Here is a 17,145-nt window from a genome sequence, read left to right on the forward strand (position 1 = left end):
AATGTGCCAAGGTTGATTTGTAATTTTGTAATGTCTGCCATGGATAAAAGAACAGAAGCAATGATGCACATGACTATACGTTATTCCTAATCCTCGAATTATTCCACTGTGAGTAGGTCTAGTTTTCTGGCTAATACAAAATGATTGCCACTCAACCAAACTCCTATAAGGTTATCACCTATATCAAGAGTTGGCAAATTTTATATATAAAGTGTCAAATAGTAAATATTTTAGGCATCAAGGACCAAAGAGTAGTCTCTGTGGAAACTACTCAATTCTGCCACTTAGCACAAAAGGAGCCACAGACAATATATAAACAGTAGTATAGCTGTATTCCAATACAACTTTATTTACAAAAACAGGCTTCAGCTAGATTTGGTGGGCCATAGTTTGCTCACCCCTGACCTCCATAAATTTCTCTCAAAGAACATCTTTTATCTTCCTATTCTCCTTATCCCCTCTCCCAAAAGCAACAAGATCTTTAGAAAACCAAAATTATTATTCAGCCCTCACTAGATCCTCTGAATTTCTGCTCTAGACCAGCAATCCCCAACCTTTTTGGCACCAGGGACCGGTGCTCCTATGAGAATCTAATAACTGATGATCTGAGGTGGACCTGAGGCAGTGATGCTGGTGTTGGAGAGCAGCTGCAAATACAGATGAAGCTTTGCTGGCTAGCCCGCCTCTCACCTTCTGCTGTGCAGCCCAGTTCCTAACAGGCCACAGACTGGTACTGGTCCACAGCCCAGGGGTTGGGTACTCCTGCACTAGAGTCCACGGAGATTATTTACATATCATCTCCTGGCATTTTAAGAGTTATCGAAAATGTCACCAGTCACCAAATGTTTCATTAATGATTGCAAACATCTTTAGAAAAATGCCACAGTGGGTTTCTTTCACCAAGTGATTTATTTCAGATATAATTTCAGTTTAATTAATAGGGGATTTCATCGTGACCTGGAGGGTGTGAAAATCAGCAAAGAGTCTGTGGTTTAGTTAGGAGAGAACTAGAAACCTGTCTGTGCCTGTAGCAGGAAAATTTTACAAAGAAAGAAAAGGGAAAAGGCTGGCATTTTTTCAGCTAAGAACACCCAGGATACCCTCCCTCATTAAAGACACCAGTGGAGCATCTTGAAAAAGCAAATTAAAAGGAGGTGAAGAAGCTAAGAGGTACAAATGGGGAATGGGACAAAGGAGTAGGGTTATTTGGCTTATTTTTTCTCTGAGAATAATTGTTTATTAGTTGCATTGTAATCTGTACCTATGCCATATGTCTTTACTAAATCCTAAACTAGCAAAAGCATCAAAAGTACAATTTATTAGCCCCTGCCTGATATCATGCAGCAAAAGACAACAAAGTTTCTGCACTTAAGGAGCCGAGTTTTCCTTAAAGTGGCTTCATTTGAATTTCCTGGCATTCTGAAATGTATAATCACTTATCTAAAGAATAAAGCTTATTTTTTTGAGAGGTGCATTTGGAGGGGAGATGTTGTTTTCAATTACCAATAAGCAAAATGCCTCATCCACATATCCCAAAACACCAGGTTACATTAGTTTCAGTTTTAATATCCTGCCAAAGAGGGGGAAAAAAGTTCCCAAATATGAAACAAATACAGCTGTCTAATATTGCTGTTCAAATGCCACTGCATTAAATAAAATTCCATACTGTAAAATTTTGCAAGGTGATAAAACAAAAACGATATAATAAATATAAAACATCTGCATTTTTTTAACAAGACATTTGGAAACCAATTTCATTTATATTTAAACTTGTTTTGAAGTGTTCCTAGTTTTGAAAAACATCCTAGTTACAGTATATTAGAATTTTTTTTTCTCAGGCAAAAGATTAAAGAGCTGATGACCAAGTGAAGGATGACGACGGGAGGGAAGGAGAAAGCACCATTGTGTTTTCCAGAATGAACCTTGTATTTGAATCTTCAGCTGGCTTTCAGTCATAAAAAGGGGGGTGAGTGCCCTCCATCAGCAGTGCTGGAAAATGGATTCTCACACACGCACAAAAATGCGTTAAAACAACATTAAGTTTCTGGCAACAGCTCAGGCACATACACCCCAGGAAGTGGAGAGTTTAATAGCATCTCTGCCTCTCTCCATGTGCCTAGGTGGGGTAGTTCCTAAAACATTGGGAGAACAGTGAGACCACCCACTGCTTTTGGCTCAGGCAGGCTTTGGTATGGAGGGGTAGGGCTCGAATATGGGGAGCTCTGCCCCTACAGTAGGCTGGGAAACCCAGGATCCAAGCATCTGGGCATTAGACCTACAACAGCTCCAAGTGTCACATTTCCTTTGGAAAACGAAAAGAACAAAGGCGAATGACATTTAAGGGAGAGGAAGAGGGACAAAACATGTCCATCTGTTGGCTACGATTTTAAGGAACTGATTCTCCATTGCTAGAGAAAAGAATGCATGGATACCTGAATTCACAGATGGGAACTCCACCACCAGTGACCCACTCAAACACCATTTTATTTAAAACACTCATCTTTTACTCAAATACCAGCTATAAAGCTGCAAAATTAAGAGCAGGTTCTTTGTTTATTTCGCGGCTCACAGCAGTATGGATAAATTGTGCTTGGAACAATGAAGGGAAGAGAATCTGGCCTGAGGACTGCTCACAAATGAGTTTTCAATATTGTTAGCTAACTTTGAGCGCCATTTTGTGCCAGGCATTTTACAAATGCTGCCACATTTCGTCCTTATGACCACTGCTATTGTAGGTAATAATTACTGCCACCTCCTGAATGAGGAAGACAAGCTTCGCTAGGGCCAAATAAATCACCCCAGGTCACACAGCTGGCCAGTAGCACGGCAGGAAACTGAACCAAAGTCTGAATGACTACAAAATCACCACAGTACATTCCTCAGCATCTGGTAAATGGGAAGTGGAGTGTAGCCCAAGTTTTATAGAGAAAGCTTACTGATTCAAGCCACTAAGGAGAGGAGCTTGAATGGAACAAAATCTGCTTAACAGAATATCTGAAGAGAAATGCAATTACTATTTGTGGGGTAAGACTGCATTAAGAACTAGGTTAACTACATTTCAAGTAGAACTAGAAGACCGTGACTTGATGCACAGTTGATGGTGGTTAGTGTGCATGTCACATATACATAAAAGCATCTTTCAAGGCCATTTGCAAAGAATTTGCCCTCATAAGCAAACTTTTCTATAATCTAACTTATTAGTTTGGGAAACTTTTTCTTCATAACTAGTTTAAAAGCTATCTTTATCCCATCCTCTACTCAATTCACAGGAAAATGCTTAGTGAACATGTTCCTTCAACACCATTCCACATACACAACTATATACCAAAATTGTAACTTTCCCTCCCTACATAACATGTGCCATGGGATTTTCCACTATTACCTAAATAAATCAGGGTTTGGTGTTTTTTTGTACAACTGCAATGGACCCTTTAATTATCTCCACAACATCTATTCCACACTCCCAGTGAGGTTTGGATAGACTGCCCAGACCCCCAGCCTCCAGGAATCTGTTTCTGGCTGTCACAGAAATCTCATTTCTCCTGACAGTGTCAACTCAGGCCTAAAACAAACATCCTAGGGTTCAGGGAAGACCCAATTAGGTTGAAGCTCAGGATTTTTGTTTGATGCTCCTGGGAGGGGACTTTCCTTTCCAAGAGCATCAAGAATTAGAAAGCAGGTAGCTGTCTGTTCTTTTGCGGTCAGAGGGGAACCAGCCTAAGAATGAACTGAGAATCAAGTCCAACCCACACACAAAGGAGAGAGCTGAGAAAACTTTAGAGAAAGACAGTCAGAGCCTTGATTGAACTACATTCTGAAACTCGACCTCAGTTATGGGCACCAATTAACCCCCTTCATTGTTTAGCCCAACTTGAGCTGAGTTTTATTTTGCTTGCAAGTCAAATAATTATAACTGATACACTGAATTTTCTATGGCACTTTGAGAATGTACTAGGCAACCTTCAGCACTAATTCTTATAGCATCCACTCAATACAATGGAGTTACATCTTAAGTCGAGAGTTCAGAATCTAATAATGTGAGAAAAATCACAAATAGCAAAATTTCTTATGGAAAAATCCCTACAGATGCTACACAGTTATTGTTACGTACATTAAAGTTTCGAACTCAACTACAGGAAGGAATGCTTAAACATGTTCTATCTGATATATGTGTACCCTTGGATTAGTGTCCTTCGATTCAATATTCCTACATGGAAACCTACTTCTTAGGGAGGCATCCAAGGTCCTTCCCAATCTGACCCCACCTACCCCACTTGCTGCACCACATTTTATGCCTTCATGCTTTTGCACATGCTGTTTCCACTGAAGTTCCTTTTACATTTTTCTTCACCTGGCATATTCCTACTTAAATACCACCACCTGCCTTAAATCTCCTGGGAGACTTAATCACTCTTTTCTCTGGACTATGATAGCACTGCGTACACATCTCTATGAAAGCATTTACACCTCATGGTATGGGACTTACCTGTTTACACATCTTTCTAACCCACAGACTATGAGGAATTCTAGAGTGGGCGCATGCCTTATTCACTGTTGTATCTCTTACTTTAGCATATAGAACTGGCTCAGAGTAGGCACTCATTCTGTTTGCTATATAAATGCTCTTAATTCACTTGATATATCCTAAATCTATCCACTTCTCTCCATCACCACTATCCATGGTCTAATACTGTCTTACCTGGGTGACAGCAAGAGCCTCCTTAATGATCTGTTTCCATTCTTACCCTTTCCAATCTCTTCAATGCCAGAGGTACCTTCATAAGAATTAAAGCAAAGCACCTCTCTGAGTGGATTAGTTAGAAAAATGTGCCCACCCTCTGATGCAACTTACTGGAAAACTATTGAAACAGGGGCCTTCTCTTTTCACTAAATTGATAGAATAAAAGCCTAGAGTTGCTGCTGGTGTTTGCCACTGCACTGGGAGACTCATTTTTAAGACTGAAGTCAACCTGGAGAAAGTAAGATGGAAAAGGACAGATTCTTGATGGTGTTGTCAAGCACATGGGTCTAGCCACACCTCAAAGAGTTATCCCCGGACTTTCCAGTTACCTGATCCAATTCAGTTACCTTTGTGCTCTAACTAGTTTGAGCTGTATTACAGACATTTATCACCTAAGCAGTTCAGATTATATACCATCACTACATGCTACGAGCATAACATTAAAATGTGACTCAGGGAGAGTGTTTCTTCAAAGACCTAAGCTGGAGAACCAGTGACCACACTTACTGGTACCAATATAATCTCCAAGGTAATTAAAACACATCTGCAAATCTGTTTAAATTAGGACTTTACGCTGTAACTCTGTGCTTTGAATTCAATATGAATGAGCCCCAAATTACAATAAATTAATTCTTTTATTTTAAAAATGCATTTGTCACATACATCAGAACTGAGAGAAGAATCTTGAGAGGTCATCGCAGGTATCCCTCCATCTCCATGTAGTTCTTTGCCCTCAAATCACCCCCAAAATAGAGAGCCCTAACACTTTCTTCAAAAGAGAAATTGCCTGACCTTCTGAAAAGTGTTTGAGTGTTCAGATGGTTTTGTATCAGCTTTTTAAAAAAATGCTCAAAGATACCCATGCAATCCTATAAAATATTGAAAGAAAAGCCTTGAGGGCACTGAAAACGCATCCGACATCATTAGATAGCTTGCTCTATCTAACCAAGGTTATAACTGTGGCTTAAAAAGTGAGAAATCCTGCCAATGGTTTATTTATTTACTGCTACAGGAATATCCACTGCCCCTTGCCACTTACCCACCTCCCATCACACACAAGGTTGGATGGTTTAAGAGGTCTTGTGGCATGGTGGATAGGCTTTGCATTCTTTTCCTGGTTCTGCCACTTATTTGCTAGGTGACCTTAAGCCCATCAATTATCTTCACTCAGACTCAATTTCCTCTGCTGAATAAATGAGGATGGTAACAATCATAGGCTCTTGTGAGAAGAGAATGAGATGCCCAGCCCAATTCAGAGCATCAGGAACAGAGCACATGCTCCAAACACGTTTGCTTTCTTTTCACTGAATTAACTGTCATTGGCAAAACCGTCCAGTTACTTTGGTATAAAATAGGGTAATTTCACTACTTCTTGCTCAAAGTGTTCCCTAGCTAGTAAATTCCACCAACATCCACCCACTCGCTAGGCTAAAAGAGAAGCAATATCTTGAATCTTGTTTCCCTCACACCCTGCGCCCAATCTACTAGCAAGGCCTATTGGTTATACCCACAATAAATATCTCAATCTGAGATATCTATTTCATCACTGTCACTCAGCTGGATATCACAACAGCCCTCTAAGTGGTCTCCTGCCTCCCCTCTCGTCTCCCTACAGCCTTCGCCTGGCAACTAAGTGATATTTTCTGAAGTGTAAATCAGACCACATCACTTCTGCTAAAATCCTCCATTACCTTCCAATTATATAACTAACAATAATACTACTATAATTTATTGAGCACTTACTATATATAAGGGGCACACGTCTAAACACTTTGCACATATTTAATTACTTAATCTAAAGCAAATATGCAGTGTCCACTGACAAATGAACAGATGAAGAAAACATGGTTTGTGTGTGTGTGAGTTAAATGGAATAGTATTTGGCCATGAGAAAGAATAAAATCCTGCCATTTGCTTCAACATGGATGCCACTGGAAGGCATTACGCTAAGTGAAATAAGCCAGATACAAATACAGAAAGATAAATACTATATGATCTCATTTAAATGTGGACTCTAAAAAACTCAAACTCATAGAACCAGAAGGTAGAACAGTAGTTGCCAAGGGTTGAGGAATGGGGAACATGGGGAGAGATTGGTCAAAAGGTATAAATTTCCAGTCAGAAGATGAGTACGTTCTGTATCTGATGTATATACAGCATGATGGTTATAGTTAATAATGCTACATTGTATATTTGAAATTTAAGAGAATAGTTCATAAGTACTCTCACCACACACACACACACACACACACACACACACACAGAAATGTTTACTATGTGGGGTGATGGATGTATTAATTAGTTTGATTGTGGTAATCATTTCACAATGTGTATGTATAGTAAATCAACACACTGTATACCTTTAAAAATCATGTTATACAACCTAAATATATACAATTTTCATTTGTCAATCATACTTCAATAAAGCTGGGGAAAAATAAAACTACACAAAGTAGCTGCTGTCATATCTCCTTTTTTTTTTTTTTTTTTTTGGCATAAAGGGCATGCAGTTAGTGGCAGGGGCCAGGGGCCAGGATAAGGCGTTAAGTAAGAGACTCTAGAAAACCCAGCCCCCTTGTCCGCTTCTTCACTTCACTTCCTAACACTTCCACTCTCCCCTTGTTCCTCAAGCTCTAGCCACTCTGGCCTTTTTTCTCCCTCAAATACACAATAGCTCATTTCCTTCTCAGGTTCAAAGACCCTTTCTCCAGGCTCTGCTCAAATGCCACCCTCTTAAAGAAGCCACCCTTGACCACGCTGATGGGTGAAATGAATGTGAGCACTCTTATCGCTACCATTATAACTACCACCATCTCACGAGTCCAGAGGGCATTCCTTGAGTAGCTCTTATTGTCTTTGCTGGAGGTGGTTAAAAACAGAGAGGATATTGACACAGAGTGTTGTGATTTATCATTTAGTATATCAGGTAGTTCATAAATCCCCTTGCTTCTGAGTTTGATTTCGAACAGAAAAATGCCTATGAAAAGTCTATGGAGTGTTTTTGGAAATTGCTTCTTAGAACCCTGGAAGTTTTTTTACCCCCTCAGTGAATGAACTACTTTCTGAAAAACTCTGAAGGTGGAAAACTGACGGTACTGAAAACATTCTCTCACAAAAAGCGCTTATTTTAACTTTTCAAAAAATATTTGTGTTTCTTCAAATATTCCTACAGGTCTTTTTTTTTTAAGGCAATTCAATTTGGGGGGAACGCTATGACAATATGCTTCTTCGTGCCAAAGAAAGCTTTTCATTGGCCACTCTCATGTTTCTGGCTTTCTTTTTCCAGCTGTTATACCAGACATAATCATTCAAAACTGCGATTTGTCATCTCCGTCAAATCTGGTTCATCACGCTCAATGGTGCAGCTTACATGAAAACATTTATGGATTAAAACTCAGAGTAACATGAAGATTTCACAAATTAGGGACAAGGTTAATATTCCTCAAAAGGCTGAATTACAAGCAGCCCTGAAAAAACAGTGGAGTTTATCCCAGATGTTAGACATGCAGTACTGCCTCTTCTACCGAAATGCAGTGGAGCAGAGACCATCCACGCTGCCAAGACAGCTCGGGACTTGGTTCTCTCCTACAAGTAACTAGACGATCTGAGGGAGGGTGGTAAGTGGAAATGAGTTCTTAGATCACTTGACCTGTCAATCTAAAGAGAAGGATCACATTTAGGCCCTTGATTAAAGTTGATTGAAAGGTTATTGCATACTTCCAACCTACAATCACTGCCTATGGTAGCAACACATTGATCAAAATAGCTACCATTTACTGAGTGATAACTATGTACCAGGCAGTGCTAGGCTGTGCTATGTGCAGACTTTGTACTAGGCAATTTGCATATCTTGTTTAATTGAATAAATGTCTACTGAATAAGTGGAGGTGTTTTTTTCCTAGGATGAATTATACGAAATTGATATTTTTGTAGTAAAAATGGTCCAGTAGCAGCAATTTCATGTAGTTCATTCTAATATTTGTTATGTGTCTCCCACCTTACCTAGCACACAAGCCTCATCACACAGGAGAGCTCAAAAGCTCACATTTATTAACAGTTTTACATAAAAACAGCCTCTGAAAGAGAGAAATAATAGCAGTATTTCAAGCAAGATTCGATCTCTCCATCTCTGCTGTGTTGATCACAGCCACACAGTTTCATCTAAAATGTCTCGGGCCACCCACCTGCCTCTACCCTTTAAAGTTTATTTAGTAAAACAGTGAAACTTGCCTATGTGTCCCCATCCAGTGTAACTGCAGGGAGTGTTGTGACATCGCTGGTACATACTCAATTACTGATCTTCCCACCTACCTCCAGGCAATCTGCTTTTTCTCTCTCGATTGTCACTATAAAAGACATTTTATGGTTAAATAGCTACAAAGGAGCACCGCAGGAAGACTGAATTTCGTGCTGGAGTTAACCTTAAAAACTAAATTATAGAACCAACATGTACCTCAATTCGTAATATTTATTATTCTTTTGGAGGTGGAATGAGATCACTAGAAGTGAGTGATAAGAAAAGAATTCCACTCCTAAAGAAGTTGGGGTGGAGGGGCGATGGTCAAAAGCCCCAACCAAAACCCTAGAAATTTAAACTAAATGTGAACAGAAAAGTAGGTGGAGCCATTCAAACAAGGGGATATGAATTTGTTCTATTTTAAAACATTGCCTGAGGGACTGCCTTTGCCCAGCCCCTTCTCACATTCTCACCACCAAGAAACAGAACCAAACACATTACAATCCATTTCACCTAAAATTAAACTTAAACCAAAGACCAACTGAACAACAGAGCACATTTCTACACCACCAACCATCTACTTTAATAATTATAGCTTAGAATCATAGAAGACTAAGGTGATAGTCTAGATTTGGTGTGCTTTGAACAATGAATAATTTGCCATTTGGGGTGAGAGATGTTGAGAATGTCCCTAAGCCAATGTGTCTAGCCTGTTCATTATGAAACTAATAGGGAAACATCTGCTTGCCAGCTGTGAACGTGAACCAGCTGATTTATCTATGGATATCAGACACCCAACTGCCCCAACTTGATGGGCAGGACCACTAGAGTAAGGAGGAGGAGAGCGGAGCTGAAGGGAGAGGAGGGGAGGGCAGGGGAGTGTTGGTGAGAGGAGGAGAAAGGAGCACTTTTCAAAATCTGGAGCCAAGGGCTCACTGTGGCTCACATATGTTTCTACCTCTTTTCTCCTATTCCCTGCCCCACCTCTTTATCTTCATAGGTTAACCAATGAAATTGATATCTTCTGAGTTTTTAGCCCCTAGAACACCAAATAGGTGATGAGTATTCAGGCCCATTGACAGAAATATGCATGACCAAATGGTATTACCTTAATTTTGTGAAAGAAAAAAAATGAAGGAGTTGCGGCACAAATCTATGTGGAAATGTGATCTAGGTTGAAAGCTGCCTCGTGTGCACTAAGTGGTACCCAGAGCATCTCATTATTCTATAAGGAGAGTGGCCACTTACAGCCCTGAGAGGGTTCAAGATGGTGCAGATTAGGGTAAGTCTCCACCAAATGGACACAGAGCTGATGCCACATGGGCAGTGGTCAGGCTGGGAAAGGCTATGTCCTTTGACAAAGCATTTTGCCTTGTGAGACAGGAAGTGCCACAGCAGAAACTGGAATGCAGCATTCTTGCACAGGGGTTCATACTGTAGCACCTTTCTAGAATGAAAATCTGTTCATAACTCCCCTATTTTATAGCTTCTAAAATTCCTAAGCCATCATCTCTGACCACTGTAGGTTAAGTCAGGTAAGGACAGCACCGGAAGGAATCTTATAACAAACCTTTAGGTCTTGCTCTTTTCTGCCAGTCCATCTTTATCCTGTACCTCATCCCATCCCTCAAATGGACAAGAAGTGCACATCCCATCTTACTCTCCTCTAGGTTCAAGCAAGAAATCCAGGGCCTATTCTAATAATCATCAAAGAGATTGACACTGTCATTAAGAGCATGGGCTTCAGAGTCCAATAACCTGGTTTTGAATGTTGGTCTACCCTTTGCCTTAGCAAGTTGCTTAACTTCTCTGTGCCTAAATAATTTCCTCCTATGTAATATAGGGATAATAATTGAAAATAACTGTTAGGGTTGTTGTAAAGATTAAATGAATTAATCTATCTAAAGGATTTAGAACAGTCTCTGGTACAAGTGAGTAAAAATAAATGTTTGCTGCAATCATCATCATCATCATCATCATTTTCCTAGCTCCCATTTTTAAAAAAGTGAATAACTCTTCTGTAGTTTATAATCTGGTATGGAGATAAAGTGAACACCAAAAGCAGGAAAATAAAACCAACCCAAATTAAGTCAGGCACTGATTAGGTGATACAGACCATACACTTTGTAGAGGTCTAGATGAGGAGGGAGGAGCAGAGCAGGAAGAGCTGGGAAATGTTCGTGGAGAAGGCAGGGCCACATGGAACCCTGCACAATGACAGCATTTTGATAGCTGGCAAAAAAGCGGAAGACTGCACAATTCATTTCCTCTGAAAGATGCTTGGGGTGAGGGGAACCTGTTATTTACAAGGGGTGAGAACTGTTTGAAAACCTCTTCTCTCAATTACCTCTCTGGAAATTTTTTAATTGTGGTAAAATTGCACATTTAGCATAGGCCCGACTGCAAACAACCAGGGTAAATTCTCACAAAGCAGCACACATACACTCCCAATCTAGTCAACAGTGTAAATAGAACTGCCATGTTATTATTGAGAAGGGTGTTAGCTCTCATGCAAACTACATATTTGATCAGGATCTGAACTCTTTGCTGAACCATGAATTCAAAATAATTTAGGTGATACATATAAATTTAATTTCTTTGTTCAAAAACACCACATCTGAAATGATGCCCTGCAAATGTGGAACTCTCACTGAGGTCTACAAAATGAGTCTCCTTCTAACTCGTCTATACTGTGTGGAAATAATCTTCAAGGAAAGGAATAAACCTATTTTAAAAACAGCTGAGTCCTTTAGATCATATACCCTAACCAATTTATGGAGATAAATGGAATTCAGTATTAAAGAAATATTTTTTTCTACTCCTCCAGAAAATGTAAATGCCAGCTACAAAATGGAATGAAAGAAAAAGACAAAGAAATCAAGAATAAAGCAGCACAGAAAGAAAGCCAGAGAAACTAATTCAAGGACAACTGAAGAACTCTTGACTTAGTATCCCTTTCTGCCTCATCCCTTTCACCTCCTTTTTCCCCACTGACCCAAAGGAATTATATATAGGAACATCAGAGAGAAGAGGGACCCAGGGAAAAACAACTGCTAAAGAAAACAATTCATTTCTACCATCTGGAATCAGAGAGGGCATAATTCTCTATGGAAACAAATCTTCCTCTTTCTATAGTGGGGCAGTGTCCACTGTTGGCCATCTTTCCTACACTACATACTGTGTACCACCTCAGCAACTTTTATGTTAACCCTGAGCTAATCACCAGGACAGATGAAAATATAACAAAGGAGAAAGAGCAAGAAAGGGAAAAGAAAGTAACACTGTGAGTGATTGCTTGTGTCCTATTAATATAAATGAATACAAAATACTTTTAAAAAAATGCATTAGGCAGATATTGGCTTATGATGGGGTCAATATCACGATTTATTTAACTCTGGGGACAATAAATCTTGATATTGACTAAAAACATAGGTCAATATGTGTACTGTCGTGTGCATTCTATTACAAAAATAGGTTTTTAACTTTAATGGCCCCTTTTGCAAAGAGGAAAAATAAAAGAATTCACTGAAAGGCCCTCAAATCATAGCCACACCAATATCTGCTAGGAATGGACTCACTGTCTGGCCCGGCTGCTCAGCATCATGTAAGATTGGTCAGTAGGTCTATTAATGTGGTAGCCTGAATTGCTGATCCTATATCCACAACCTTTAATGTTCATTGTGCACCAAACAGAGGCCATGACATGACTTGGAGCTTAGCTTGTGATACTGCAGTCAATGAAATGTGGGCAAAATTGAGAGTTTGCTAGTTCTCAGTATAAGCTTTAATAGACATCTTATACTCTGCTTGTTTGCTTGTGACTCTGCCATCACAGTTAAAAGAGCTTCCCTTCAAGTAGATGCTATCCCTTCAGCCTGAAACCTCAAATAAGTCCATATCAAGCAGACCAGAGCCTATGACACAGAGAAATCCAACTCAGCCAGACCTACAACTGAAACCAGAGTCACCCATTCAAGTTCAGCCTAAATCAGTGCCTCTCAAATCAATCCACAGACATGTGAGAGGTAAATGCTTACTGTAAATGCCACTGAGATTTGGTTGTTGGTTGTTATGCAGCAGTAGCTGACTGATAGTTAACATTCATTAAGTGATCGTTATCTAGATTCCTTACTCCTTTGTGGGATTTTCAAAGAAAGTTGGAGATGCATGACTCGACTCTAAGGAATTCAGTATAATAGGGGAAGCAGAACCCCTACATGACTGAATGTCTCCCTTTAGGATATGTTTCAAGTAATCCAGACGACTGTCAGACATCTCCCCATTCCCAGAGTCAGGGGTACATATCCAGAGTCAGATCTGTATATATCCAGAAGTTGAACTCAGCCCCTGAACAGTTTCCAACAAAAATACAGTAATTCTAAGCATTAGGGATGTCTGCATTTTTTTTCTGAAGATCAGGGAGACTTCAGGGTGCTATATAGGGTTGCACATAGCATTCCCTTAAAGTCTATACTAGGCATTTTCTTTTCCCTACATTCCTCCTCAGTTATATCATAACAGGGTTTCTCTCTTTCTTCTTCTCTGACCTAACAGTCAGCCTCCCAGTTAGTCTTTTCTCCTTCCAGATTACTTTTAAGAGCTTCAAGTTCCTCATCTCCTTTACTACACAGAAAAATTCAACTATGCCCCAGCTTATATCCCTGAACTTGTGTTACCCAACTCATTCTGTTATCAGCAAGTACTGAACCATTCAACAAACAGCACTATCCTCTTGAGAAGGCAGTTCAACTATTTGAAAAGAATCTTTGGTGTCTCAAGCCCCACCCCAAGCCTAATCAAAGTCTTTTTTTTTTTTAATAGATACATGAAAGACTAATCAAAGTCTTTTTTTTTAATAGATACATGAAATCCTCCAAAGTTATTTTGATGAGTGAAATTGTCCTTATATCATTATAATCATTCATTAATGTTTTCAATAGTATTTATTGAGCCGGTCACTATTCTAAAGGCTGAGAATACAGCAGTGAAAAAAAGATAGAAACTCCTGACCCTCATAGAGTATAATCTCAATAGCAGAAGACAGATAATAAGAATTAAACTCACAGATCAAGTCATGTAGGGTACAGCAGTAAGTACTAGGAAGAAAATTAGCCCCAGGTGAGGGGATCCACATGTTATTCTAGATAGGATGGTCAGAGAAGGCCTCTCAGAGGAGGCAAAGTTTGAGCATCCGCCTGAATTGAAACTAAATCTCTGACTACTTACTTCATTCATCCATCCAATAAGTATTTATTGTGTACCTGCTGTATTGAAAGGTTAGTGTTTTTTTGCCGAGGGGCACAGAGAAGAATCATAAGTAGATACTCTCCCTCAAGGAGATTAGTCAAATCAAAGAGAGAAAGACATATATTTAAAGAAAAAAAAAGACCAACTGTAATTTAAGATAGAAAATAACACGTGCTGTGATACCTAGAAATTTGAAAGAATAAAAGCCAACACCATGAGACAACAACTGGTCCTTTTAAAATTATAAATTTTAAATAAAGATTTTTCTAAAGATTTTTCTAAGGTAATTTTATCAACAGTAGAGGGATTGTACCATCCCAAATTTCCAGATAGTTTTAGATCCTTTACATCCAATATGGCGCCATGTATGATAATCTTATGTGTAAACCAACAACTATATTTTACACTCAAATCTTTGGATACATAAATATAAACAATTTCTATTTTCTTGTTCTCTCTGCTGTTATTAAGTGTGACAAGAGTGGCAGATAATTTAGTAAAATGGGATTTTTCTACCCTTGTTTTCTAAATTATTCTTACAATATAAATCTCTATAGCTGAAAGCACAGAATAAACCTTAGATTAGGCATTCAGCAGAGGTGGGATGATAACTTCTAGGAAGTTAGAGAAAATTCACATATCAGCTAGTGGTATCCCGGGATGCTCACCTAGGTCTATGACTGGTTGACTGATACACACAAAAGGGTAGAGAAAGAGAGAGACCACTCACAACCAATATGGCTGTACTCTGAACTGTCTTTCTACTGATTTTTATAGATGTCTACTGATTAGTCATATCTCTAGTTCAGTTCTCTTATGCCCTTCTAAGAAAGGGTTTACATTTCTCTGCAGAATGGATTTGGAGTATGTAAGTTATGGGGCAAGAGTGGGTTTGAGGAATGTGACAGACACTGCTAATTATCTGTCAACATCCATTTTTCCTAGATTTATTTAATCGTAAAAATCTGGAGTTTTACCTGCATCCATGGCTGTCCAAGACATTCCCAGACATTTTTGCACTGGGTATGGCCATGTTGACTATGTCCTACTAATGATAGGTGAGCAGAAGTGATTTATCCCTACTTCAGGGTGTGCCCTTATGAAAAACAGTCATGACCTCTTGGTTTTCCAACCTCTCCCCATCTTTCTCATTGGATGGAAATGGCAAAGGCTTTGGACCCAGAGATGAAAACCACATATGGTGAAGGTACCCTACCAAGTCCTGGATCCCTGATTATTGTGTTAGAGAGAAATAAATTTCTATCATAGTTGATCCACTATACTTAGGCATCTCTTTAATACAGCAGCTTACTCTGTACCCTAAGTAATACAGAAGAGACAGTAAGTAATATGGGGCCACTGAACCCAGCAAAATAACTTGCCCAAATGAGCATGCCCTTGGCCAGGTTTGTGGAAGTAGAGCTGTCAACAGAAGAAAGATTTGCCTGGACTTGGCATTAATCATCTGGCTATTATCTCCCTTGGACATGGCCTTGTACTTCCAGTTTCCACACATGACTTGATGTTGCTCGTGCTATATGGTCACTGACAGTACTTTCTGGACCAAAGGAATCAAGTCATTTGGCAGCACTGAAAAGAGAAGTTACCATTCCAGGAGCCAGGATGTAAGTTTTTAGAGACTCTAATAAAGCAGAAACCTCTCTGTTACTTTTCAGCTCTAAAATTTAATGTTTCTTGAGTTTCTTAGCTGATATGTTCCTACCATCTTGCTCCCTAATATAGAAGAGAAGTTATTTTCTAAGCTGTAGTTTCACAAAAAAACATTTTTACCTTAGATGAGGTCAGCAGCAGAGAACAACTTAGGGTAATACGAATTTCTTTTCCTTCAACATAGCCCCTCTATGGAAGAACCTAAGAAACAGAGGGTTTTCAGATTTAATTATTTATAATGCCCAGATGCTTTATACAGAAAGCTGAATGAAGTTTTATTGCAAGAAATATTTAAATTAGTTCAAGTAAACATATAGGGATAGGGGCACAAGAGCAAATATTAGAAAAATAAGAGATCTCCTGAAATCTGAGGGCAAGAAATGGAGTAGAAGTAGGAGGTAAGAGAAGATCTGGACACAATGAGTAGTTCTAGATTCAGGGTGGTTCTTGGGACCCCACCAGAAGATATACTTGGGTCTTTATTCTACTCTTCACTATTAACCTGATTCAGCTACTCCCATAGGAATGCCATTGTGTTCTGTTCTGCTATCATCCAACTTGGGCTCTGGATATCCTAATTCCCAGTTCCTTTCAATAAAGACTAAGAGAACAGGCAATTCCCAGAGAAAGCAGACTAAGGGTGAACCATGAATCCCAAAATAATCCCACCACCCCCAGTGTTTTGGGGACAACACAGATGCCTGGAATTTTCAGGACAAGGTAGATGCAGAGTGCAGAATTCTTCATCTCTTTTCTAACTCTATAATAAATACCTTTGTCCAAGGTCATCTAAGCTAAGAGATCTTAATTCATCTATTTATTTATACATTCAAACATTCATTCAATAAACATTTATGAGCACTTACTCTGTATCATGGACCAGGAAAACAAAGTTAAATAAAAAGGGATCTCCTCTTCAGAAACTCACATAAAATTACCTCTCAGAGAGCTGCAATATTTGAGAAAGTCAGGGGAGGAAAGTCACATATAACTCAAAAACATAAATTTAAAAATAACTGGTTGATATATGGTTTAAAATCGTTTTAATGTAAACTGGTGTTTAAACTGAATGTGAACTCATTTACATAAGCAAATTTATTTGCATATTTCTTAGAGGTCAGCCAACAAGTAGTTAAAATGCACCAGTGTGATCTTGCTTTGGTTAGGCAACCTCTCCTTACTGCAGATCGCATCTGCCATCTACCCACTATGTCACTGTTAATAAGGGTCTCAAACGCCAGTTTTTAAT

At 39.1% G+C, this 17,145-nt stretch overlaps 1 pseudogene; it reads left to right on the forward strand.

Moving 5' to 3' along the window:
* LOC120622144 (40S ribosomal protein S3a-like) overlaps positions 1-17,145 on the forward strand; it is a 45,708-nt pseudogene that overhangs the window by 27,510 nt on the left and 1,053 nt on the right.

This window comes from Pteropus medius, unplaced genomic scaffold (assembly GCF_902729225.1).
Source record: "Pteropus medius unplaced genomic scaffold, Ma_sr-lr_union100, whole genome shotgun sequence".
NCBI classification, from domain to species: domain Eukaryota; kingdom Metazoa; phylum Chordata; class Mammalia; order Chiroptera; family Pteropodidae; genus Pteropus; species Pteropus medius.